The following is a 25379-nucleotide window of genomic DNA, read 5'->3' on the forward strand; positions in this document are numbered from 1 at the left end:
CGCCGGACGGCATCTACGAGTTCAAGGTCATGCCATTCGGACTGTGCGCGCCGCCTGCAATGTTCCAGCGCCCCATGGACACAGTGTTAGCAGGGTTGAAGTGGCAGAACTATCTCGTCTACTTAGATGACGTCGTCGTCTTCACGGGGAATTTCAACAAACACCTTAGGCGGCTTGTAAGTACTAGAGGCAATCAAGACGTCAGGGGTCACTCTGAAGCCGAAAAAGTGCCGCTTTGCTTACGACGAGCTTCTGTTCTTGGGCCACTTCATCAGCAAATATGGAGTCCGCCCTGATCCGCAGAAGACATCTGCCATCGTTATCTTGCACAGCCCACCAATAAGAAGGTAGTGTGCAGGTTCCTTGGCTTGTGTACCTATTACAGGCGCCTCGTCAAGAACATTTTGCGCATCGCCGAGCCATTAACGCCTCTGACGAAATCAGACGTTGATTGCAAGTGGCAAGCGCCGCAAGCCGAAGCCTTCGAAGAGCTTAAACAGTGCCTACAGTCACCGCCAGTGTTCGCCCGCTTCGACGAAATCGTCGATACCGAAATATACACCGATGCAAGTAGCCTAAGCTCGGCGCCGTCCTACCCAGCTAGCACAAAAGCGATATAAATCTGCTTCCATACCGATTCGCCAAGACTAAATGAACGTCTGAAAGACGCACTAAAAAATCCGTGCAGACCGTTTAGAAGGTGATAAACGGTCGTATATCGTTGCTAATGTCCGGCGGATATGACTATTGCAAGAAGTTCTAGAATCCTGCTTAAAGTAGTTTCGAAAAATCCTGTCTTGAAATAGGATTTTGCAAGACCATTAGAAGCATTCAAAAAATACAGATTGAATCCTGCTACAATCAGGATTTTGACATCTGTTTTCTTTCACCCTCCCCTCTAGCGCCCCCCTCGTCTCCCTTTCCTTCCCTCTCCCCATGCCCGTGCGGCGTTTCGCCGGCCGGTGGCATGCAGGTTTGCGCTTGTGCAATACACGAAACACATACAGCAATAACATTTTTATTGCAAGTAAACACGACTAGACAAGCTAGCAATCAACATTAAATGAGTGCCTCCGAGTAACGTCCATTACAGGTATCGACCTTGATAAACCTGGTTTCGAACAGGCTGCTGGGCTGTAGCTCCTTAATTCAGCAGGTCTTCTTACTGCAAAAACATTAGGCATGTGTAAAACGTATGTTAATTGAAGCACACTTTTCTTAGTGAACGTATAGTTTTTCAATGCACTGGCAATAAGCACTGCAATATATCTTGGCAATGGGCAGCACTACAATATATTGGTCCAAGCACACAGTTTTCGAGCATTCCACCTTTGACATGGTTCTAACATTAACCGATTACAAGTGAAATTCCCTTCTGTTGCCTTGAAGACATACTTTACATCTAACTGAAGGTGTTGCATGTACAATCGCCAACCAGTGTAAGTGTCGGCTATTTTGCTAGCTTTCAGGAGGCTGTTGTCTTGACTAGTTGGCGACTGGTAGATGACAGCAGCCTCCTAAACATGTGCGAAGTAGGTGCCAATTAGCATTCAAAGAAAGGAATAGATAATGCATTTCTGATAATGTTGTACGAGAAAAGAGGTAAGTGCGGCTCTGCAAAGGCACAGCTTCAGTGTGACAGCATTGTTACACCACCCCAATTTTATTTGCCACAGATCACATAGCCAATTCAGAAATGGCGCAGGCTTGAGTACATACCTAAACACCAGTCTATCAAACACATCGCATACTTCAAATTGAGCAAATATATTGCGATTCCTTAAAAAATAAGACAGCAGACGAGTGCAACCTTGAGTAACAGCGACTATTTGCAGCACGGCTGCTTCAAGCATATACAGTAAGAACTTCAGTTGCTTGTAATTAAACCATTAAAATGTTGCACGCCTATGACTTGCCTGTTTGAAAACCTCCACACAATAACATTGCCAAGCACTTGTAAAGAATTTTTTTTACAAAAACAGTGAGTCATCCACACACAAGGTGGGAACATAAGCCGTAATTTTCCACCCAGTTTCACTAACTTTGACCTTGGTGACATTTATAGTTACGCAATGGGTTAAAGGTTAAGCTCGTGCAGTTTATAAATCAATTGTGATCTAGAGTGCTTGCATATGCAATTTATTGCTTACACCGAAATGAGCCCACACACTAAAACCCACACATGGCACGCGGCGACGATTTCATCGCCGTTGCACTTTATACGGAATATCACGGCGACGACGACGGCGGCAAAAATGCGCTTGGAGTGCCCATATAATTTCTATCGCAATAAAAGCAATAGAACCGCGGCGTAAATTTCTCTCTCTCAAATGGCAAGGTCGCCGTTACGTCGTCGCGCCGTAACACGCGTGTTCGAGTCGATGTCTCAACGCTGCGGCTGCGACGCAGAGGGAAGCAACGACGGAGGCCCAGTCCGGCCAACGCTCGCTTCAACGGCAGGAAAAAGGGAGATGGTTAATGGCGCCGGGCCGGCGGCGGGCGCGCACGGAGACAGTCGAAGGTGGGGGAGCCACCGAAGCGACGGGGTCACCTCTGCTGAAGCCAAATCAGCTTCCCTGACGCCCTCCTCCCTCACCTTCGACGTGTCCGCGCGCGCCCGGCGCCGCCGTGCTGGCGCCGCCCGCTCCCTACAGCATCGTTTTCTGCGAGCGTTGGCCGACGTGGGCAGTCTCGTGGCCCCTACTCGCCAACTGCTTGCGCGCCGTGATATATAATGACTCCATTCGTACGTCGTGCTGTGGTGCACGAATACTTCAGAAATAAGTCCTTCCTTTAATTCGAACAAACTTTCGGGCTCCTTCGAGTTCGAATTATCGAGATACGACTGTATATGTGTCACGCTGAAAATTTAATTTGTACAACTTTAATATGAAATAACAGTTACCTGGGTTCTTGGAGTTCAGGCGTTTCGTGGTGGCCCTTTGGGCGGCGGCGTTTTCGTCTGCCCCTTTCGGCACCTGTAGAGGGTACATGGTCGGTGTCTTCACCCTCACGCGCCTTCTCTCTTGCACGTAGGTATGTGCCTGCAAAGTTAAAAAAAAAAAAAACTCTTTATTGTTATGCTGATAAACTCGGAGTATCTATGTTTATAATGTAACAGCAGTGCCTATTACAACTGTATATCGGAATTTTTCTTTTTTTAACAGAATTTTGTTACTGCACAGACTTACAAAAAGAAAACGCCAGTGCGACCTCAAAATTTATTTGTTGCATGACTGAAGCCAAAAAATGTTAGGTATCCTAAAAGAAGATGCTGTAAATAGCTACACTGTCGGATTATGTTACAAAAAACAAGGCAACAGTGCACTACATACAGGGTGTTTCATTTAACTTTAGCCATACTAAAAATATACAAGTGCCACGTACCAGGACAGAACCAAGGTAATGTGGGAGATACACAGATTATTTTTTGCATTCCGCCTAGTTAGATAATTAGTTCTTATTAATTGATTAACTTCTCAATTACTATAGTTAGATGAAAAGTGTCAATGAGAAGATTGTAAAGAAACATGAGAAACCCCTGATACCGCTTTCTGTTTCTCAATATGAGCTACCATAAAGTGTTTTTCCAAGTGTGAAACATGCCTGCCAATACACGCAAACTGCCTCGAGCGGCCAGTCGTTCGGCAATTTTGCGTGTATTCGCGGGCATCTTTCACGCTCGGAAAAACACACGAGTGATCTCGCACAAGAGCGTTGACGGAAGAATGCTGTGGCTACGCGAAGATCGTAGCACGTCTCATCATTCTGCGCCAAACAGGAATGTCATAGTCATCCTAACGATCAATGGTCAACGAAACGTCACAGAGGTAATTTTTGACAGCTTTGGCAAACCTGAATACGCACACAATAAAAGAAACGTACGCAGACGTAAACATGCCTCTTAAACAATATTAGAGATTCCAGTTCAAATCAAGGCGCTTTCATTGCAAAACTTCATTACCGCCTAAAACTTCCACCTAAAACTCCCGCCTGAAAACCGTAAATAATTAAACACGACAGGTGTTAAAGTGGCAGTGACTACTTTCGTGAGCAAAGAAGATGTGGAAGACAGTCTGGCGCTCCGCAGTTCATGAACGAATACGCGTCAGGAACTTAACGGCTGGTCCTGACAAAAATAACGGTGAGTGTAACGGCGGGTTCAAAAGTTACGTAATCTGGAGGGAAGCTGCGCGGAGAGCGCAGTCAGCTCGGCTGCTCAGACTGCGTCGGCGCAAGCGATGACGCCGATGAGCCGTCGCGCCACTCCTCGCTTTGTTATGTAGCCGCTATGGTACGTCGCAGCGCTGCATCCTCTTGCGACACACGCTGGTGCAATGCAGAAAAGTACTCAGTGTGGCTTCGTACTCGGTACCTGAAGCACAGAAATACTAGCTAATTTAACTAAGAAAATACAAAATGCGGCTGCTACCATAATGCTAGCGCCACCTTACAAAGATAATTTGAAATAACAAAAGTCGAACTTTTTAATGCCTCATTCTCGGCACTTTGCGCTAGGTAGGTAGGTTCCTAACTCGCTTTATAATACAAAAAAGTGATGTGCAACCTGTAATGGAATCGAACCTCTGCCGTGGGGCACAGCACCCGGTTCTCTAGCAACTAGACTACGGTGTCTTTTTCTTCCTTTCGGTCAAAGTAAAACAGGTTAACCAAACAGACAAAACGAAAACTGCGACAAACAAAACATTTTACAGTTTGAACCGTTAGTCCAACTTGGCTGACATTGTCATTTAAAGTTCTCTGAGCGTTGTCAAGGGATCTACCCTCGACAGGCACTCAGGAACACAGAAATCATGCGTTCTAAATTTTCTTTCAAAGAAAATTGGCAATATTCGCCAGGAGGGACAGATCGCGTTGAAGTGTATCGAGGACTGTTCAACAATGTCCTCGCGTCGATGACAAAATCAACGCCGAAAGTGGTGCTTAGTTTCCGGAGAAGTTCAGAAACTGCGACAAGCGGAATTCGGTGACTTGTAACCCATGATGCAAGCCATCCTTGAAATTCCACACATTTACGTGGACAAAGACTTGCCTGATTTTCTGCAGATTATGATGCATAGTCCGAAGAACCTCTATCTTCGATGCCCGCGCTCATAGGAGGGTCGTTTTGTGGAACAAAATATTCTCTAGAAATGTCTTGCGTATGTGCTTCTTCATTTTCTCCTTTCAAGGCAAGGTCACTTTCGTGAAAACTGTCCTTGGATTGAGCATCCTCATGTGGCGAGGATACTTCACTAGAAGCATGGTTACTACTTTCATTAACCTAGCATGATACTTATTGGACGGTACTCGTGGCAACAGGACTGGCAGATATCGGTTCGTCATTAACTCTACGCCTCTTCTGACTGTCTGAAAGATAAACGTAACTTTTCTTCTTTATTGTGGACTTCATTATGAGCATAAAGAGCAAGCGGCTGCCCCTTCAGTGCTCACTCACCACAATGCAAACACCCGCGCCTGGGTTGATTGCACTCTCTTCTAACAGGGTGAAGCAAAAGCAAAAACCAACGTCCGTTTTTCCCGCCAAAAAGCAGAACAAAGAAAACAACAACAAAAAAATCAATAATTGTAGGCTGCTAGAACAAGCGATTTTAAACGTCTTCTAAAATCCGCCTTATAGCAAGATTTTTCCATCCCAATTGAATCCTTCTCGATGTTGACTTCATCAATCTAGATTTTTGACGGTCAAAGCGAAATATCCGTGAATAAGAATGATTATATCTCTTTTGTGCTAGCTGGGTAGTCCAAAGGAAAGACGGATTTCAATGGGTCATTGCTTACGCTAGTCGGTCGCTGTCGAAAGCGAAAGCCATTTATTCTACGAAGCAAAAGGAGTGTATTGCCATCATTTGGGCTACCACGAAATTTCGCCCTTACCTTTATGGCAGGCCCTTTGAAGTCGTAAGCGACCGCCGTGTCTCGTGCTGGCTCGGCAATGTAAAGGACCCTTCAGGACGCCTCGCAAGATGCAGTCTGAGACTCCAGAAAGTTCACATCACCGTCGTCTACGAATCCGGACGGAATCACTATGATGCCGACTGCCTATAGCGCAACCCCATTGAACCGCCGCCGCGGCAAGACGACAGTTTTACCGCCCACATACAGCGGCTGAAGCCGTATTACTATGTTCGATACTATGTTCACAATGAGTCGCCAGTATGGCTCCTACTCCGATGGGGGGAAATTGTAGTGAAGAGGAATGCCCGGCGCTGCAGCCACATCACCAGTCGTCCGGGAAGCACGAGCTTGAGATTGCCTGGGCTGCTATGGTGGAGACGCTGCCAACGCTGCCTGCTGCTCTTGTGTCTTGTCCTTTGTGCTCATTGGAATTTATTAATTTATTTAGTTTAATACTCTCAATTTCACGGGGAGTGTTACAGAGAGGAGTGGGATTCGATACAATACATGGCAATCGCTGTTTTAAAAGGTGCGAATAAAACTGACTTTGCTTGTGGTAATTATTCCTAATGAATTTGCTATACTCCATGCTTACATTTCTTGAAGTGTTGTGTTTGATAGGCGAGAGCGCTCATGAAGACCGTCTACATTGACGAATATGCTCGAGTCATCGGCAAAAATAATGAACTGTGCATCGTTACAATAGCTTTTATAATATAGAGCTTGCACCACCTAATTATAGAATCAGACGCACAGATTTTAGAAGATACATGCATTGGTAAGTCATTAATGTAAATTAGAAATAGAAGTGGACCAAGGACGGACCCTTGAGGGACGCCTGAGGTTACGGGGATAGAATTAGATATTTGATTGTTGACATAGACTGATTGTGAACGGTTACTTAAGAATTCTTTAATCCATGCTAAGATATCGGCATTAAGATGTAACGCGGCAAGTTTTAGTAGTAGACGCTCGTGAGGAACTTTGTCAAAAGCTTTTGCGAAATCTAGGAAGATGGCGTCAGTCTGGAAGTTTGAGTCAAGGTTAACATGTAGGTCGTGAACAAACATAGCTAGCTGCGTTTCGCAGGAAAAACCTTTCCTGAAGCCATGCTGCGCAGGGTGAAAAAAATTGTTAGCATCAAGGAAGTCCATGATATGTGTGTAGATGATGTGTTCAAGGATTTTGCAGGGCACACTGGTTAATGAGATGGGGCGATAATTTAATGGGGAGCGTTTGTTACCCGATTTGTGGACTGGAACGACCTTTCCATGTTTCCAGTCTGAAGGCAGCATGCCTGTTGAAATTGACTGTGAAAATAGTAGAGAGAGATATGCTGCACAAATGTGTTTAGTGTTTTTCAGAAGTTTTGATGTAATGTTGTCCACACCGGCTGATGATGAAAGTTTGATCTTGTCTATTAGGGATGAAATGCCGGATGGGAAAAATGTAATTGGTGGCATGGTACATTGAAATTTTGCTTCCATAATAGAAAATGACAGTTCAGTTTCTTGATTGAAAACTGATGCAAAGGCGGCGTTAAACACGTGGGCGCATTCAGCGTCGGTTAGGGCATCACCTGACTCATTGGATAAAGTAATTGTGCGCGTGTCCTGTGGATTTATGACTTGCCAGAATTTTTGGGGGTTGTTCTTAAGCATGTTCGGTACATCAGAATAAAAGAATGAGCGTTTAGCGTGACTTATGGCTTCTAAATAAGCAGTTTCCGCGGTTTTGTACTTATTCCATGCATCAGGGTTGTTATGGGACTTAGCTGCGCGGAAGAGACGTTTTTTCTTGTTTTCTAATCGTTTCAATGCTTTATTGAACCAGGGTTGTGCTGAATTAGATTTAATGTTAATTTGGGGAATGTATTTGCCAACCAGATTTTGTAGTTTCTCTTTGAAAATCAGCCAGTTTTCGCCTGCGTTATGACAATGAAGGGCACTTTCGAAAGAGGGGTAAAATTGCGTCAGTTCATAATTAATTGCTTCGTAATTACCCTTATCATACAAACGAATAGTTTTTTTAACAGTCGGAGTGAAAACGGGTTTAATTATGAAGTCGACGTGAATGACTTTATGGTCGCTGATTTCGGGAAGATACGCGATAGATGACACGCTCTCGGGATTACTTGTTAAGACAAGGTCTAGAATATTCTGGCAGTTACCGGTAACACGGGTTGGTTCTGTGAGCATTTGGAATAAGTTAAAGTTGAGGCACACCTCAAGGAACTCATTTGATTCGCTTGATGTAGCCGCTGGTGCAGGCCGGCTTGACCAATCGATATCAGGAAAATTAAAGTCTCCAAATAGAATTACATGCATGTTGGGGTGTTTGGTCGTTATTTCACTTAGGATGTTATTCAGCTTGAAAGAGAAGTCTGGAGTACTATGAGGGCGTCTACACTGTAAAAAATTTCCGTCAATATACGGAGGATTTCCGTCATTATACGGAAAAATTGCTGTAAGAATACGGAAAATATCTCATTTTCAAAATACAGCAAAATTTCCGTTAAAATACGGAAAGTGCTCCCCGTTTTAAGTTTTACGGACATTTTTCCGTAATAAATACGGAAAAATTGCAGTAAGAATACGGAAAATATCTCATTTTCAGAAATAGAGCAAAATTTCTGTTAAAATACGGAAAGTGCTCCCCGTTTTAAGCTTTACGGTCATTTTTCCGTAATAATACGGTGACTACACTGTTCTGTACGAAACAGACAGAATTCCGTATTTTTGTTATGCGATCATCCGTATTTTTGCAAGGAAAACTATACACGCTGTCTGCGTGAACGCTTGTACTCACAAAGTTTCCTCTAAGAATAATTTATTGCAATGCAAATGGCGCCTGTGTTTGTACTGACGTTTATTTGGTGTCAGCACTATATATATAAGTTTTAGTGAACGAAGAGCGGTGGCCATACATGACAACGTAAACAAACCTGCGCCGTTCAGGTGGTGGTGCATTGGCAATTACATTGGTGCGCTATGCAAAAATTGTGCGCACTCTAAATCAGTACCGAAACGCAGTATAATGACCACGATTTAACAAGAAATAGCCGCGAAGAGAACTGGCGGCCTATAAATCCAAGTACTGCTGCTATAGATGAAATTTTAGACGGAGAGGAAGAATTAACTCAGGAGTGGAAGGGTTTTACTGAACTGTACAGTATTTGGTTTCAATCGCCCCATAGTATTTGCAAAATATCTCATCTCTGTCAACTGCCATTCATTGACACACCCCCATTACGCATATTCTGCACTGTTCAATTGTTGACACTGTTGTCAATTTTTGCGGTAAGATGTAATCGCAAGCATTTATTCTTATTTATTTATTTAGATACCCTAAGGGCCTTACAGGGGCATTACATAGGGGGGGGGGGGACATAAAGCAGAACACAATTTTCACAAATGAAGGAGCATCGCAGGTGGTAAATACAGCACTTTGGGGTACAGCAAGTCGTGAAACATATTAACAAGGTAAATATTCTTACAAAATTCACACTCAACGAAGCAAGAACAAAATAGCGAAAGCGAATAAGTGCTCTGGGAGAGAAAAATGTTACTAAAAGTGCTAGGATTGTAAATACGTTAGTAATGCTGAATAAAATAAGGAAGACTAGTGTGTTATCGTGGCAATTCTGGAGGGTAACTGATTCCATTCTTTTATTGATAAGGTTAACGGCGAATTGTTGGACTTTTCCGTCCGGGCAAAGATAGGGTTAACTTTGTAGGCATGATCGATGCGATGTGAAGTATGAGGTGACGGTAAAATGTGTGACCGGGCAAATGATGTGTTGCTGTGATACAGTGTGTGAAAAAAGCATAATCTGGCGAATTTTCTGCGCATTGCGAGTGGCGGCATGTTGAGTGTTTGCTTCAAAGATGAAACGCTTTGAAATCTGGAGTAAGATGACATGATGAATCGCGCTGCTTTATTCTGGACGGCTTCGAGTAGATTGGTAAGGGCGATCTGGTAGGGATGCCAAATGACTGATGCATATTCCAGGGAGGGACGCACGAAGAAAGTGTACGCTTGAAGCATGGTGTCCCTGTCGGCCAGATGCAAGCGTCGCTTCAGAAAGCCAAGTTTCTTTTGCGCTTTAGTTGTGATATATTTTATATGGTCAGTCCATGTTAAGCTAGAATTTATGTAGACACCGAGGTATTTAGCCGATGTAACCGAGTTTACTATGCTATTGTTTAAAATATAAGTATTAGTTTGAGACTTAGGAACGGAAGTGAAGTTCAGGTGATTGGTCTTTTCTGTGTTAATTTGCATCTGCCATTTGCAGCACCATTGCGTTAGTTTATTAAGGTCAGATTGCAGTGTTATAATGTCGTTAGGGCTAGCCATATATCTCTCTGTAAATCACACAATCATCGGCAAAAAGGCGAACTGTTGAATTAATATTTAATGCTATGTCATTAATGTATATCATCATGTATCATTTAGCGCTTCATCTTGAAACAAGACCGGCGAGCGCACACTTTCTTGTACGGAATTCTGCTGTACAATAACAGATGGACGCATTGTGAGTGAAGAACAGAAACGATGGATGGTTAGGCTGCTTGACTCTCGGCATGTTTGAATGGGCAAAGTTCCGAATTTGTCGCTGTGTGGTGTATGTTTGTGTGCTCGTCATGTGCCGTCATAGCGCGGGTATACTTGCGCGGAATGTGTTTCACTCGGCTACAAAACTTTGCACGCTGCGGCATCGAACACGCACCAATACGTGTGCAAACTACGGGAAGGTGATCGAATATGAGGGATATAGCACTGTGTGTACTGTCAAAAGGAAAGAAAGAAAGAAAAAGCAAAAAACGCCCTGTCCCGAGTTGGCATAATGATTCAACCTTTATTTCTTTTTTAACCCGACATGTAACACCATTTATTACATGAGCTTTATCCGTGGGTAAAAGTAATGGCACAACTCATTATTTGCCCGTTCATTACATGCACCAGCCAGTCCAAATTAACACTATACTAGAGCTTATTGACGCATCGCATTACACTCTAGCACGGCATTGCAACGCTCACCGGACTCTCGTCTGGTTGACTTCTCTGCCTTTCCTCTCCTTGCTTTCTCTATCTCTTTCTATACAATGTATACAAAGAGATATCTCTTTGGGCAATGTATACAATGTATACAATGCCCTGTGGCAGAGAAAGCGATCTCCTCTTCCAGAGTTCAATTATTTGTCAAGCAATCATTTTACTCTTTCAACAACTACTGCATAAATGGGAAAACGAAACCGATTTTGTTTTGTTCTCCGCGCTCCCAGCACCAGGTGGAACCACGCGCGGCGCTTCCGATCTCGGAGGATGTAACAAGACGAGCGGTTGACGAAGCTGCATTGTGTAGCCAGCCGGTTTATCTTTTTATGTTGTACAGTTTGTTAGTTTACCGTAAATATGTCTTGATTTGTACTCAAGAGTGGAGCAAGGCCCTATGGAACAGAGATTGACGCATCGTGAGCGAAGAACAGACGCGATGGATGGTTAGGCTGCTTGACTCTCGGCTGTACGACTCTCGGCATGTTAGGACTGGCAAAGTTCCGAATTTGTCGCGGTGTGGTGTACGCTTCTGTGCTCGTCAAGTGCCGTCAGAGCGCGGGGATGTTTGAACGGAATGTGTCCCTTCGTCTACAAAACTCTGCACGCTGCGGCATCGAAGTCCTGTGTACGGGTGCACGTATGCGCTTGGATACGGGATAGCCTGCCCTCAACGGATGTTCAACAGTGTACGCACGCTGCGCGTACGCGTACGTATGAGGTAAGCCCGTTGTAATTCTATTTGTTCGGTTTGCATAGTGTAGCTGTTTAGATGATGTGTGGTAAGCTGGCGTGGCGAACAGAACTATTGTTTTTCAAAAGGCCAGTAAACAGCGTCATAGGGCAAAAATGGCGCGTGAATGGGAAAAAGGATCACATAATTTCACATCGATCTCCATGGTAGCGCGATCGAAATTTTTGTGTGGCGCGTATAACCTATTGCTCATGCGCGTTAAAAACTTAGAATAAGAGTGCATTCAGTTGCGCACATAATTCCTATTGACGCTTGTACTGTCACTATACGTGCGATAGTTGCCTCCTTGTTTGCATGCATTTTCATTGTAGTTACAAAAAAAAATTGTTAGCTCTGCTGTGTCTTTCCTTGGTGCAACTGCTTGTGGTGCAGCAAGACGTTTTGCTTCTAATGATGTCTGGGCAATCCAAGCGTTCGTGTCGTGTAGCTAGCTGTAAATGTATCAGTCGCAAAAAAATTGTACATGCCAGAGAAGCAAATGCAATCAATATAGCCTGTATTTTATAAATCCTTCAGTTGAACTGCTTAAGCAGAAAGTAGATATGCATGAAAATCAGATGATTGTGCTGATGCTTAGCAAGAACAAGGTAACATAACATTACTGATTCAATATTTTCTTTTACTGAAAGACTAGTTGCTGGTGTCCTACTGGAGTTGAGAAGAGATCTGCTGCCTGCCATGAGGCCATGTCTCTCAAGTTACCGCAATATTGTTGCCTTCAAAGTAAGTGGATTTGTTTCTCTCAGCATTTTACTACCAACCTGCATCATGGCAATCCACTTAGCTGTGTAGGTGATCACTGTTAGTGACATTGGAGTGCTGGTGGACAAGCACCCTTTGAATGTTACAACACACAGCTGTGGCAATATGTGAAGCTGTTAATATACAGAGTGTCCCAACTATGATGCATAAATATTTTTTTAAATAAAGATGCCACGTAGCTGGACAAAACCAAGTTATTACGTTTGCCATTGCTTGGAGATACTGAGAATATTCTTTGCATTCTGCCTAATTAGATCATTAGTCTTAATTAATCAACCTCTCAATTACTCTAATCAGATGAAAAGTGTAAATGAGGAAATTGTAGAACACCATGAACAACTCCCGATACAGCATCCTGTTGTGCAAAAAGTGCTACATAAAGTGTTCTTCCGAGCGGAAAAGAAGCTCGCGAATACACATAAAATTGCCGCATGAATGGCCGCTCGAGGCTCTTTGCGTGTATTCGTGGCTTTCTTTCACGCTCAGAAAAACTTTCATGTAGCACGTATTTCATGTAATTATAATATTTGAGAAGTTGATTAAATAATTTACACTTAATTATGCAATTAGGCAGAATGCAAAAAAAGTGAGTATCTCCAGGTGATGGCAAACTTTACCTTGGTTGTGTCCAGATACGTAGCATTTGCATATTTTCAAACCTTTGTGTGTTGGGACGCCCCGTATAAGCCAGATTTGTTTCTCCAAGTTAATATACTGATGACATTCGATTGTGGTCTAGCAGGCAAAAATGCTAAACAGGAAGAAATTTTAATTTGCTCTTGGTAGGTTGTTCAAGCAAATCAACCAAGTTGTTACACATGAAATGCGGCATCTGTAGGTGTGTTCTGCAACACTGCAGCCCTAAATAACTTTTGAGTAAAGTGCTACTACTATAATTTCTCTAAAGCATGCAGCAAGGTTCAGCATTCCAGGAGGCTGGCATCAAGAGACATCTATTTATATGAATTTCATATGTGAAAATGAGGTGTTATTGTTTGGATGACTGTATAAACTTATGCTTTAATTCCAGTCTTGCATGAGGCAGACTTGGACGGGAAAATTGATTTCTTTTGGGCGATGTGGTACAAATGCATGGGGTAATGCTTGTATGCATACACATTACATCCCTATTGCTTAGCCAAGGGGTGCCCCTGCGTGTTAAAATTTACAGGGCTCAGATTGAAGAATGTCAACTTTTGTAAAATCAACTACACCTTTTAGATTATGAGATTACAATTATTGCATACCGTCATAGTGTGGTATATGGGCTGAAAACCCTGCACACTGCGGTATCATGAAAATTTATTCTATGTAATACAAGCCATGCTGCTTGCCGATTTAAGCAAATATAAGGCAACTTTCTAGGAATGTTTCTGGCCTTGTAATGTACTTCATGTTATATTCTTTAAGACTATAAAGCAGATTGTTCTTCTGTACATTTTCTGGAAACTTAAACTGCGGCGATCTAAACCACTTGGCAACAATGCTGTGATCGCTACCGCGTGTGGAGCAAACGCAGCTTTGCCTTGTTCAATTGTGTCGCGGGCACTTCTGAAGCGCTGCCTATTTAGTAAATAATCTTGGTGGCATGGAAGCGCCATCTGCTTCTATGCATTGCTTTGTTTTCTTGTGGCATCACGTCACATTATAATCGTAATATTTTTTTTTCGTTTTCTGAGAGTCTCATATTGCCCCCCCTCATCATGCTGTAATTGTGGTTGCATTATTTATGTGCAAATATTTATGTATAGATGACCACTGCTCCAAGTTCCATTTTATCGCAAAGTAAGCTACGAATACCCAAGGAATTATGTATAGCAAAATACCAAAGTCAAATTGCCGAACACAACCAAGCAGACTCAGTGCACAGTCTCTCACCAGATTGCATTGGTCATGCAAAGGTGCACAGCATACCTCTTTATTACTTGCTGAACAAGCTGTGAGAAAACTGAATATTTATGTAGCTTCAATTAAGTGCTATCAGCCATTACTTCTGCCCTCGGCAATTGTGGACTATTATCACGACTTTTCTTTTTCTAACTCATTTTGCTTATTATAGAGGGATTACTGCCTGTGTTCATAGGAAATAAATCACATGGGCAATCAAACGCCAAGAATGTATAAACTTGGAACATTGATTGTGCAGTTTGATGGTTCAGAATAAGTAGAAATACAGCATAAAAACTTAACTTTTACTTGAAACAACAATAGAGCATACAGTAACCATACTTGCCTGCTGTAGCCCCTGTGCCAAGTAAATTTCAATTCTGCTTTTTGCATCCTATCAGAGCGCTGGTAACATGTTTCACATTTCTGTCAGCCAACTAACCTGTCTTGTAACAGTAAAAACGTGCCAACTATATTTTTTAACAACATGCTAGAATATGCAGGCAGTTCGCTTAGAAAACTAAAGCCATAGAATCAATACAGTGATGCGACTTTCGGTTTGCATGTCACAGGTTGAGAAAAGTAAGGTGGGAGCTGTTTCCAATGTTCCGACTAGATAGCAAAGCTAGTATAAAAGGTTGCACACCACTGAGCTCTACTATGGGGGGCTGGATAGCGCATTGAGCGCCTTCGACTGAAGCCAACCTTGTCCCAGAAGTTGGTACTTCATGACTTTGCTGTGGCATTTCACCTGCACAGGAGTGCGGCATTTCTTCTGCTATAATGCTTGCCCTTTGTGCCGCAAGCTACCGAAGCAGTCCAGAGAAGTATTTCGAGAAGACGTCCAGAATTTTTCATCACAGCACTGACAGCATCGCTAACATGAGTGGCGCGTGCTGAAAACACTTGTCAATCAGAAAATGCTTTCTGTAAGAAAAACTTATCACGTACGGGTTCAGAACATCGTAACAGCTCTCACCAGACATGTGGAGACATCGCCTAGATGTGGAAAACCACGAAGAAAAATTTTTATGGCAGCAATATTATGCGACGGCACACACTAGTAAGTGCAGCGTATGCCCTACTTTTGGGACAAGCCGCTGCACGACACTGCATTTCCGCTGGCTTCATCTACGCCTGGCTCTGTGGGCAGCGAAGCGGCATCCAGCAAAACATAGTAGAGATCAGTGGTGCACATAGTATTTTATGTCCCCTTTCTCGACGCCAGCTGAACACACGGTAACTGTTTCCAAAGCAGAAAAACTAAGGGCAAGGGCTCTGTACACATTGCATCGTAAAGTGGCTGATGCTTGGGCAAAGCAAATACTGTGCATGGTAGATTTGTATGAGGCAAGCTAGGAGTCAAAAAGCCTGCTGGATACTAGCAAATGACCAACATATTGTTGCATGTTGAAATTCTTTTTTTATTCCTCATCACTCATTTGTGTAGGGGAGACGGCTCTCACAACTGGAGAAGCCTGGGAAGCATGCAGTACTCCACAAAACCGGTTTCAACATAAAATGTGTCTGCATCTCATAATTTCATGGCTGCAAGAGTGAGCCCACTGGTAAACACATCAGAGTGTTCATGATGTCATGCATTATCCACTTTATCTGCACGTCATACCTATCTTGAGAAAGCTGATATTGCCTTTAGAGAAATTGTAGATGTGAGCTTGCATTTCAGAACGCACAACAAGCTTAACACATACAACACCAGAACAATTTGTTGAGAATTTCGGATCAGGAATCTTCGAAGCACGATTTGTTTAGTGGTGTTAAGATTCTGCTTAAGGTTGTTGATTGTTACATTCATATAGTGTTCAAGCATTGCTGTAACAACATTCTTCGCTTGGAGTACATAGTAAGGGTGTACTCCACATGAGCTGGTGGCATTTTTCTCCATATTCAAAAACTGGTTTCTTCTTCAGTTGAGATTTTCAAGTTTGCATTCTTTATTAGGTGTTGTATGTAACCTATCCTAAACGTTTGAATAGTGAACACAACGTGACCTTTTTGATTGATTTTGTGGATTGTACACCCTTGCTGCAAACAATTTGATTTGATAACTGTTTCCACCTTAATGAAAAATAATTGCTTGAAGCAGCCATAGCCACCAATAATACTAGCATGACACGATTATGAAAATTGTGATATTGTACTTTGATTTATAATGTTTTTAAACATATGGAGCTCTGCCTGTGGTGTAAATGGGTTCCTGATATCCATTCGTGATGCAAGAATTTGAAGAATAAACTGAAGCAAGAATGTTTACTTACTTTTCAAGAGAAGCTCATGGCAATTTCCTCATGAAAAGTAAAATAACTAGAAATAAGTTTACTGAGCTGAGAAGAGTGCTACAAATGTCTCATTCGAATAGTGCCATATACAGAAGCTACAACAAATGTTTACTATTTTGGTTGCATTTGTATATATGGTCCTGTCACGTGTTGCAAGCTGTATTCAGAATGGCCACAGCTCAGTCATGATTGTGGTATTGTGCAATGAAGTACAGCTGGCATCACCCGGAAAGTGTCGCAAAGTTACAAATACAACTTAAATGGGTTCTTTTAGGAAAAAAGACTTAGCTCAGAAAATTATCCTTTTTTATGCAGCCTGTCGAGACAAGGTTTCTTTACATGGCCATGGCCCTCAAGGAAGAAACCGAGACTGCAGACTGCCAACGTTCATTCCTGTTCCGGCAAAGACGGGCCAGCAGTAACCAGCTGGGTTTTACAAAGTGAACTCATCACAGCTTGAGCCACTCCATGCCACAAGCAGTTGCTCGCTCGAGCCACCGTGCAAAGGTTCCTTGGGGCACAAGTCCAACTCAGCGCCACCACCTTTCTTCTGCAGTTTTTCTACCTACTTAGCTAACCAGGTGGGTCAAAGATGGCAGAGGGAAAGGGAATCACAGCTTTAAGCATAGAACCTGCTCAAGCTTAATGCAGTTTGAGAGTGAACAGTGAACGAGAAATAGGTAGAGAGAAATAGGACACCTCTTCTCCCTCAGAGAATTGGCAGTGAAAAAAAAACAGCTTATGAAGGCTTGAATATTGGTCGGAATAATTTGGCATAGGTAGGATAATGACTATGAATGTTTCTGGCAAAGGTAGTGGTAGTAGGCTGAATAATCAAGGAGTTTAGATATAGATTAGAAAACAGATTTCATTCCACTACCAGAATTTTAAATCATCCCAATAATTCTTTTATTTGACGGTTTATGCGTGTTGAGCGACAATGTTTCTTGATGCCTGCTTCTTGCTGAGATGATTCTTATGCTGCACAATTCAGCTGTTCAAGTTGCATGTTTCTCCCGTACAAGCAAATTTACATTCATCACAAGAAAACTTATAGATGATTTCCAGAAACTTGCTGATTAAATGAGAGCAGCATGCACCCCAGGCTTTCTTAGATATGCGTTCAAGAGCCTCAGATCTCGTGAATGTTAGACATACTCCTGCTGAGCAAGTTCTTGGTATCATCTACAAGGTCATTTCAGAATATGAGTTTGCTTAAGTTGGAGAAACAGTCAATCGAAGACATGTCAAGCGATATCGCTGTCGATGCATCTACATTCCAACTGAAATAAAAGTAAATATAGCACCAAACGCAAGAATTATTGGGATGATGCCATTCTTGCAGTGGAATGAAATCCTTCTTCTAATCTAAATATGCAATCCATAATAATTCAGACTACTAAATACTTCCAAAGGGGTTGCGTCGTGAATTATGCATGTTGTATTCCGTATTTTCTTACTATAAGACCCAACGATGCTTAAACAGCAGAGAAAACATTAAGAGCTGAGTACTTAATACTTTATATTGCTCCATAAATCAGTTTCCCTGCCAACCTCAGCATCCCGCGCTAATAATGTTTGGGAGAATGTGTGAAACAAGGCACCTGACGCATAGGGTAGTGCTGTTCACTTTGTTTGGGAATGAAGGTCATACTGTACATGTATGTGATAGCCATACGTGTCATTACCTTTAAAAAAAGGAAGCAAAACTGCGAGTCGGCCTAAGTGGAACAGATTCATTTAAAAAAATGTTTTGTGCATAAACAAACAAGGACGAAGAAAAGGAGCAACACAAGCACGATCGCGTTCTAACAACTGGTTTTATTTTCGAAGAACCATTTACTTAAGAACCCACAGATCTGTGCTATCCAGTCAACAGAACACATCAATAGCGTATATAACAACACTTGTGATAAAAATGCCACGGATAAGCGCGACCCGGTCAACATAAAAACAGCAATGCGCATAAAACAAGCACTTAAGATGAAAAGACAGGAGCGAATCTAGCAGTGAAACAGAAGGATGACTGATGCATTTTTCCTTTAGTTTTGCAATCCAGTGCGCTTCCACAATTTCTCTCGCGGTTTGATTTCGATGCCTAAACAATATGCCGGTGCTTCTAAGTCAAGGTGAGCACGCATGTTCTTGACAAAGCATAGCCAAATGCTTACTAGGGCCACCTTTCAGACTGGACAAGTGTTCCCTTAGTCTCGTGTTAATGCATCTTGCAGTCTGCACTACGTACACATGACCACATGTCATAGGAACCTGATACACAACTTTCTTCGCGCAATGAAGAAATTGGTTCTCACGCGGATTTTTAATACTGCATTCTTTCTTTGCATCATCCTTACTTTCGAACTTACTTTTTATCCTAGAACACACACTACCTCTTGTTTTTAGCCGAAAGCACCACTTTTACTTCGTAACTCCCAGCCACCTTTTTAAGTCTGTGTGAAAGGCCATGCACATACGGAATCACTGAAACCTTGGAAGCTAATTCTTTCTGCCTTTGATTTTTTGTGCATAGTTCTTTATCCTGTTTAAGTTTTTCATTAGTCTAGCACATGACGCCAGCATCACAGCGAGCAGGTACCCGGCCTCTCTCAACCGATCAACTTGCTCAAGAAAGGCAATGTTTACTGTGCGGTAACACGACTTCAACAATGCTGACCGGCAACATGAAATGACTATGCCATTCTTCACAAGCCTGGAATGGTTTGAGGCATAGTTCATTAGCGGTTTTCCAGCTCGGGGCGTGAATGACCAACACACATGTTCTGGTAGAATTTCTAACTTGACATAAAGGAACTGTAGCTTGTTATCTACCGGTACTTCCGAAGTAAAAGTCAAGCCTTCAATAGTAGTAGAAGCCTTTGACTCTCTAGGCAAGGGCTTAAATTTTACTTTGCAAGTACTGGTAGATAAGAAGCTACAGTTTCTTGTTAACAAGCTACATGAACTATGCCTCAAGCAATTCCAGGCTTGTGAAGAATGGCACAGTCATTTCATGTTGCCGGTCAGCATTGTTGAAGTCGTGTTACCGCATGTAAACATTGCCTTTCTTGAGCAAGTTGATCAGTTGAGAGAGGCCGGGTACCTGCTCGCTGTGATGCTGGCGTCATGGGCTAGACTAATGAAAAAACTTAAACAGGATAAAGAACTATGCACAAAAAATCAAAGGCAGAAAGAATTAGCTTCCAAGGTTTCAGTGATTCCATATGTGCATGGCCTTTCACACAGACTGAAAAAGGTGGCTGGGAGTTACGAAGTAAAAGTTGTGTTTTCTGCTAAAAACAAGAGGTAATGTGTGTTCTAGGGTAAAAAGTAAGTTCGAAAGTAAGGGTGATGCAAAGAAAGAACGTAGTATTAAACATCCGCATAAGAACCAATTTCTTGATTGTGCGAAGAATGTTGAGTATCAGGTTCCTATGACATGTGGTCATGTGTTCGTAGGGCAGACAGCAAGATGCATTAACACGAGACTAAGGGAACACTTGTCCAGTCTGAAAGGTGGCCCTAGTAAGCATTTGGCAATGCATTGTCAAGAACATGCGTGCTCACCTTGTCTTAGAAGCAGCGGCACATTGTTTAGGCAACGAAATCAAACCGCGAGAGAAATTGTGGAAGTGCACTGGATTGCAAAACTAAAGTAAAAATGCATCAGTCATCCTTCTGTTTCATTGCTAGATAAAGAGAATTCGCTCCTGTCATCTTATCTTTAACATAGTTTCATCTTAAGTGCTCGTTTTATGTGCATTGCTGTTTTTATGTTGACGGGGTCGCGCTGATCCGTGGCATTTTATCACACGTGTTGTTATATGCGCTATTGATGTGTCCTGTTGATTGGATTGAGCAGATCTGTGGGTTCTTAAGCAAATGGTTCTTCGTCCTTGTTTGTTTGCGCGCAGAAAATTTTTTTAATAAAAGAGTTTTTCAAAACTGCAAGGAGGTTTTACTGTGTGCAGTTTAAAAAAAGAAAAAAGCTTCACAGCTGTTACTAAATGCACTCTCCAGAGCTTTACACTATGCAGCTGTACTAGTTTACACAGAATACACTTCACCTCTCGTCACGGCCCAGGTGGCTATTCAGGTTTTTCAAAGGTGTTTCATTGTATGGGACGGCACATAGAGCATCACTTATTTGCAAGATATTGCATTCCAATTCTGTCATATGAGATAAATTCATTAGAGAGTTTTAAATTGCCCTAAATGTATTACAGCTGTGGACCAGTACACTGGCAGTAGCTTGCAGTAACTATAGCTTGTGGAAATATAATTGCAACTGCCATGTTATGTGTACCTGCTAGTGCACAGGCATCGGCCACAGCAATCTTTAGGGTACACTAGTTTCTTCTATTTTGGAGTACGCATCCTCCACCAGATTAAAATGTGAAGTGGATTGTCATTTGCGGCGTATACTCCTGCGTAAACTTCATAACCATTTCTCCTCATCTGCTCTACAGATCATTGTTGGTACAACTGCAAAAGCAGGGTGCCTGTTTACAGCACCTGTAGAGAGCAAAGTCTGCGAATCTTGAATGAATAATCAAATAATTTTAGTATTCTTCAGCAAGGTTAACACTTTGTGTCTTCCACTGTGGTGTTTTTCAAATTCTAAGGTTGGCACATGTGCACAAGGTTTGACTACAGGATGTCATTTTGCAGGAAAAAGTGTATTTGCGCGTGATGTTCTGCTGCACAGAATGTCATGAGTTTTCTTATGTGTCGGTCACCATCTCGCAAACTGCTCCTTTCGGAGTTGGAAGGCAACATTAATGCGAAGCACATTTAATGTTCGAAAAAAAAGGATGTGCCCTCTGATCCCCTTATTTTCGATGGGGGCGAAATGCGAAAACACCCGTGTACTTAGATTTAGGTGCACGTTAAAGAATCCCAGGTGGTCCAAATTTCTGGAATCCCCCACTATGGCGTGCCTCATAATCAGATCGTGGTTTTGGCACGTAAAACCCCATAATTTAATTTTTTGATCTCCTTATTCTCCTCACTTGATGCCTAGTGTTCTAATAGCATGATCGACACGATGAGCATCAATGTGATGTGTAATTATTGTGTATTGGGGGCCAGGGTACATTCATTTTAGCAGCTTTTTCGCTTGACTTGAATCAGTATTGTACATTGCTGTTTGCTTCTTTTACTCATTGTTACTAAATATCACTTTTGACTGCGGCAACAAGTATAATATTGTTTGCTAGCACTCCTGCCAACCGATATAACTTGAAGGCATCTGTGATAAAAAACAGCTAATGATTTCCCAAGAGCTACGGTTCAGTGAGACCAATAAATTTTAAGCTAATACCTGTGGATGGTACTGCTGAATGAATGCCCATCCAGTAGGACTGTCATACCATTTTCTTCCATAAAATTACATTGAATTTGAACAGAATCTGAACGTAGACTTGTCTGCAAAGTGACCCATTTCCTTATCCAAGTGATACAGCTTCAGCAGGAAGATTAAAACTTCAAGTCGTCAGTAGTGGCATGAACATACAGTAAACAGCGCTAAACTTTTCTCTATCTTGCACCTTGTTATTTCCCGTCCCATTTTTTTCACAGGCTGTTCTTTACTATTTATGGTCATACCCAGTTTAATTTGGTGTCCTTACTTATTTAATATTTGACCAATATCTTTTTTTCTTTATCGCATCTTGATGAAATGTTTATTAATAACGTACCTTCATTTGCCATTTCCACTGATCTTAACCAGACGCATCTTGTTACAAAGTTTATATTGCCTAATTCTTCATTGCTTTTTTTGCCAAACGTCCAAACAGTTTATTTTAATTCCCATGTTCGTTTCTGGGAAGAATAGGTCTACTAGGTCTACAGATTGTTTTCTGTTTAGGTCATCCCTACTCATTGTAACAACTTACAGCAGTGCCCCTACACACTCCATCACAATCACTGCGAAACACACCCTTCCTACCTTTATTTAAACACTTTGGTTTCTCTTGACCTACTATATGCACCAGATGAGGGTAGGGGCGAGTGAGCTATCCACATCCAAAACCGCTGCCAAGGAAAACAGTTGCTGCCCTGATGACACGTATCTGTCGAAATGTTGGCTACAGCAACATCCCTTGTTCTGACAATGTTGAACCAAGTTCGTGTTTTTGTAGCGTTAGCTACACTGGCCTAGCCAAGCCCGTTTCGCGCGGCACATCAAGAGCCGTGCTGCGCATGCGCAAGGATCAGTGATGTCACACGGCTTGCGCACCGGAGCCACCGGAGCCGGCACCTCTCGCGCACTCCGCCGCCGCCGCGCGCGACTCACCGCCGCCGGTCTGCGCATTCCAGAGGAGTGACGTCGTAGCCGTGGTAGACGCACTGGCGCCGGCGCGCGCTCGCTGTGCAGTCACCGTCTGACACTGCGCTGGAGCCGCTGCGCTTCTGACTGGCGTTTGCCAGTGTGGTATAGCCATGGAGAAGGAGAGCGCAAATGCTGCTCAACAGCGCAGAAGAACGGAGAAGCTTGACTCATCGGATCCCGAAGTAGTTGCCTGGCAATTAGCAGTTGAGCGTAGGAGGAATGAACAGAAGAAGGCTATATACATGTGCCACATAATACGTATACCGCGTGTGTGTCATTGGAGCAGCAGTAAGCATGACAATCAAGCTAATCCTTGACAATCTAGACAACCAGGAAAGCTAAGAATAATCAGCTGAACCTTTGCTAACACTACGTATATCCTGGCATAGCCGAGCTAAGCCACTGCAACTTTTTTAATACTTTAGCTACCGCTTTGTTGTGTTCTGTGATTGTCTTTTGATGCCACTTCATTTAGGATGGAAATTCACCAATATTACTTGTTTCTCCTAACAGCAGCAAGTTTATCCTTGCAAGGCATGTGGGAACAGCTTTCACCAGGAAACAGTGCAAGACGAGTGGTCGAAGAAAATAAAATTGCTTCTCTGATCTAAAGTACTTGACGAATAAAATTTTGCACTTATTTGTATATATGTCGTGCAATTCATTCATATCACAAAAGGCAAAGTGTTTGATTTTTTGAAGTATTTCAATGTGTTGGCCAGACAGTTTTTTCCATAGCGACCTGCTGCTTCTGCGATGAGCTGCATTCATGACATTTGCATTAAAGGATATGTACTATCGGCGACAAAAGTGCCCAGGACGTGCGAGTGTCGACCAAATTGCATCTTTGTACTATCAGCCGCTATCATCTGCGTTGCAGACCACTTCCCGAATGCAAATGTTAGCGTGGCTGATCCCAGCAGAAAGTGCACCAATAAAATTCGGTCGACATTCGCGCATTTTTGGCACTTCTGTCCCCGATAGTACATTCTCTAAACAATCAATATGCTCTGTAAAACGTAATACAGGAAACCTGTATTTTAACGGTTGGACCGTATACTACAGATTCAACATACAGCGTCTTCCGTTTTCTGAATACGGAAAGCACCTGTACATTAACGGTCGAACCATACGATTCAGCATACAGAGTCTTCCGTTTTCTGAATATGTAAGCACTCGTATTTTGTAATACGGTGCTATTTTGTAATACGGTCTCTACGGTTGTCCGTTCTACGGAAATGACCGTTCTTTACTTACGGAAAGTGTTCGGTCACAAATTACCAGCAGATTTGCCATAAAACCAAAGCAATTTTTTTACAGTGTGTGCGTATTGTACGTAAATGGCGACAGTGAAGGAAGTTGCAAAGATGTTGGCGCAACTAAGTTTGAAATGTGACACATTCAGCTTCAATGTGTGCGCAGAAATGAAAGAAATTCATATTTCTGTGTCATTTATGAACGCGCCGTTCGAGTAATTTAAGGTCACACTTGAAGGCCTAAAGCAAGGCCAAGTTTTACTTCAGAATGAAAATGCACATCTAAAGGATCAACTAAGGAAAACCCAGAGCGAGCTTATTGAAATTAAGCAATATAGTCGACAACAAAACCTTGATATCAAGGGCCTTTCAAAGAGGCCTAATGAAAAGCTAGTTGATGCCGTAGTAGAAGTAGGTAAAAAACTAAATGTTCCACTGACATGCGCAGATGTGGATGTAATTCATCGCGTCATGAGCAAGGACAAGGAAAGACCCAATGTGGTCGTGAAGTTTGTATCCCGCTCAGTCCGTGATAACATTTTGAAAGCGGCTCAAAAGACAAGGATTATTCCGTCAGACTTTGGGTATGAAGGCAGTTACCCAGTTTATATAAATTAGCATCTATGCATTGAAAATAACGTACTTCTTGGTATGGCTACCGCATAAAAAAGGAGAAAGAATGGAGGTACACTTGGGTTGCAAATGGCAAAATTCTTGCTAGGAAAGCAGATAATTCTAGCGTTCTACATATTTAAACGGAGGAAGATCTACTGAAGATCTGCTAACCCTCACAGTCATGGCTATGCTTTCATCGCAAGAAGATGTCTGCACCTCTGTTTGTTCTTTGATACAATGCAATGTGCACAGCTTGCACAAAAATATCGACACTCTTTCCTCTTTTCTAGCAGTCAATTCTTTCGAATTCGATTTCATAGCTGTTTCTGTGACTTTGCTTAAACCGGGTGAAGTTTTGAATATCCCAGGCTACTCATTCGTTTCTATGCCTAGGCAGTCTCCTGCACGAGGGGGAGGTGTTGGTTTATTTACAAAAAGCAGTATCAAATGTGACCTCGTTCCTGAATTCTTCTACTCTTATCAACTTGAATTTGATT

The 25379-nt window shown here is 42.5% G+C and overlaps 1 long non-coding RNA gene across 1 annotated transcript; it reads left to right on the forward strand.

Annotated features, from left to right (window-relative positions):
* The first annotated feature begins 11571 nt into the window (after positions 1-11571).
* On the forward strand, positions 11572-23629 carry LOC125941752 (uncharacterized). The gene is made up of 4 exons (XR_007464585.1): positions 11572-11698; positions 12361-12454; positions 16996-17261; positions 23525-23629. It is a non-coding gene; the product is annotated as an uncharacterized LOC125941752 (long non-coding RNA).
* Positions 23630-25379: the final 1750 nt, after the last annotated feature.

The sequence above is a fragment of the Dermacentor silvarum genome, unplaced genomic scaffold (genome assembly GCF_013339745.2).
Source record: "Dermacentor silvarum isolate Dsil-2018 unplaced genomic scaffold, BIME_Dsil_1.4 Seq207, whole genome shotgun sequence".
In the NCBI taxonomy this organism is placed as follows: domain Eukaryota; kingdom Metazoa; phylum Arthropoda; class Arachnida; order Ixodida; family Ixodidae; genus Dermacentor; species Dermacentor silvarum.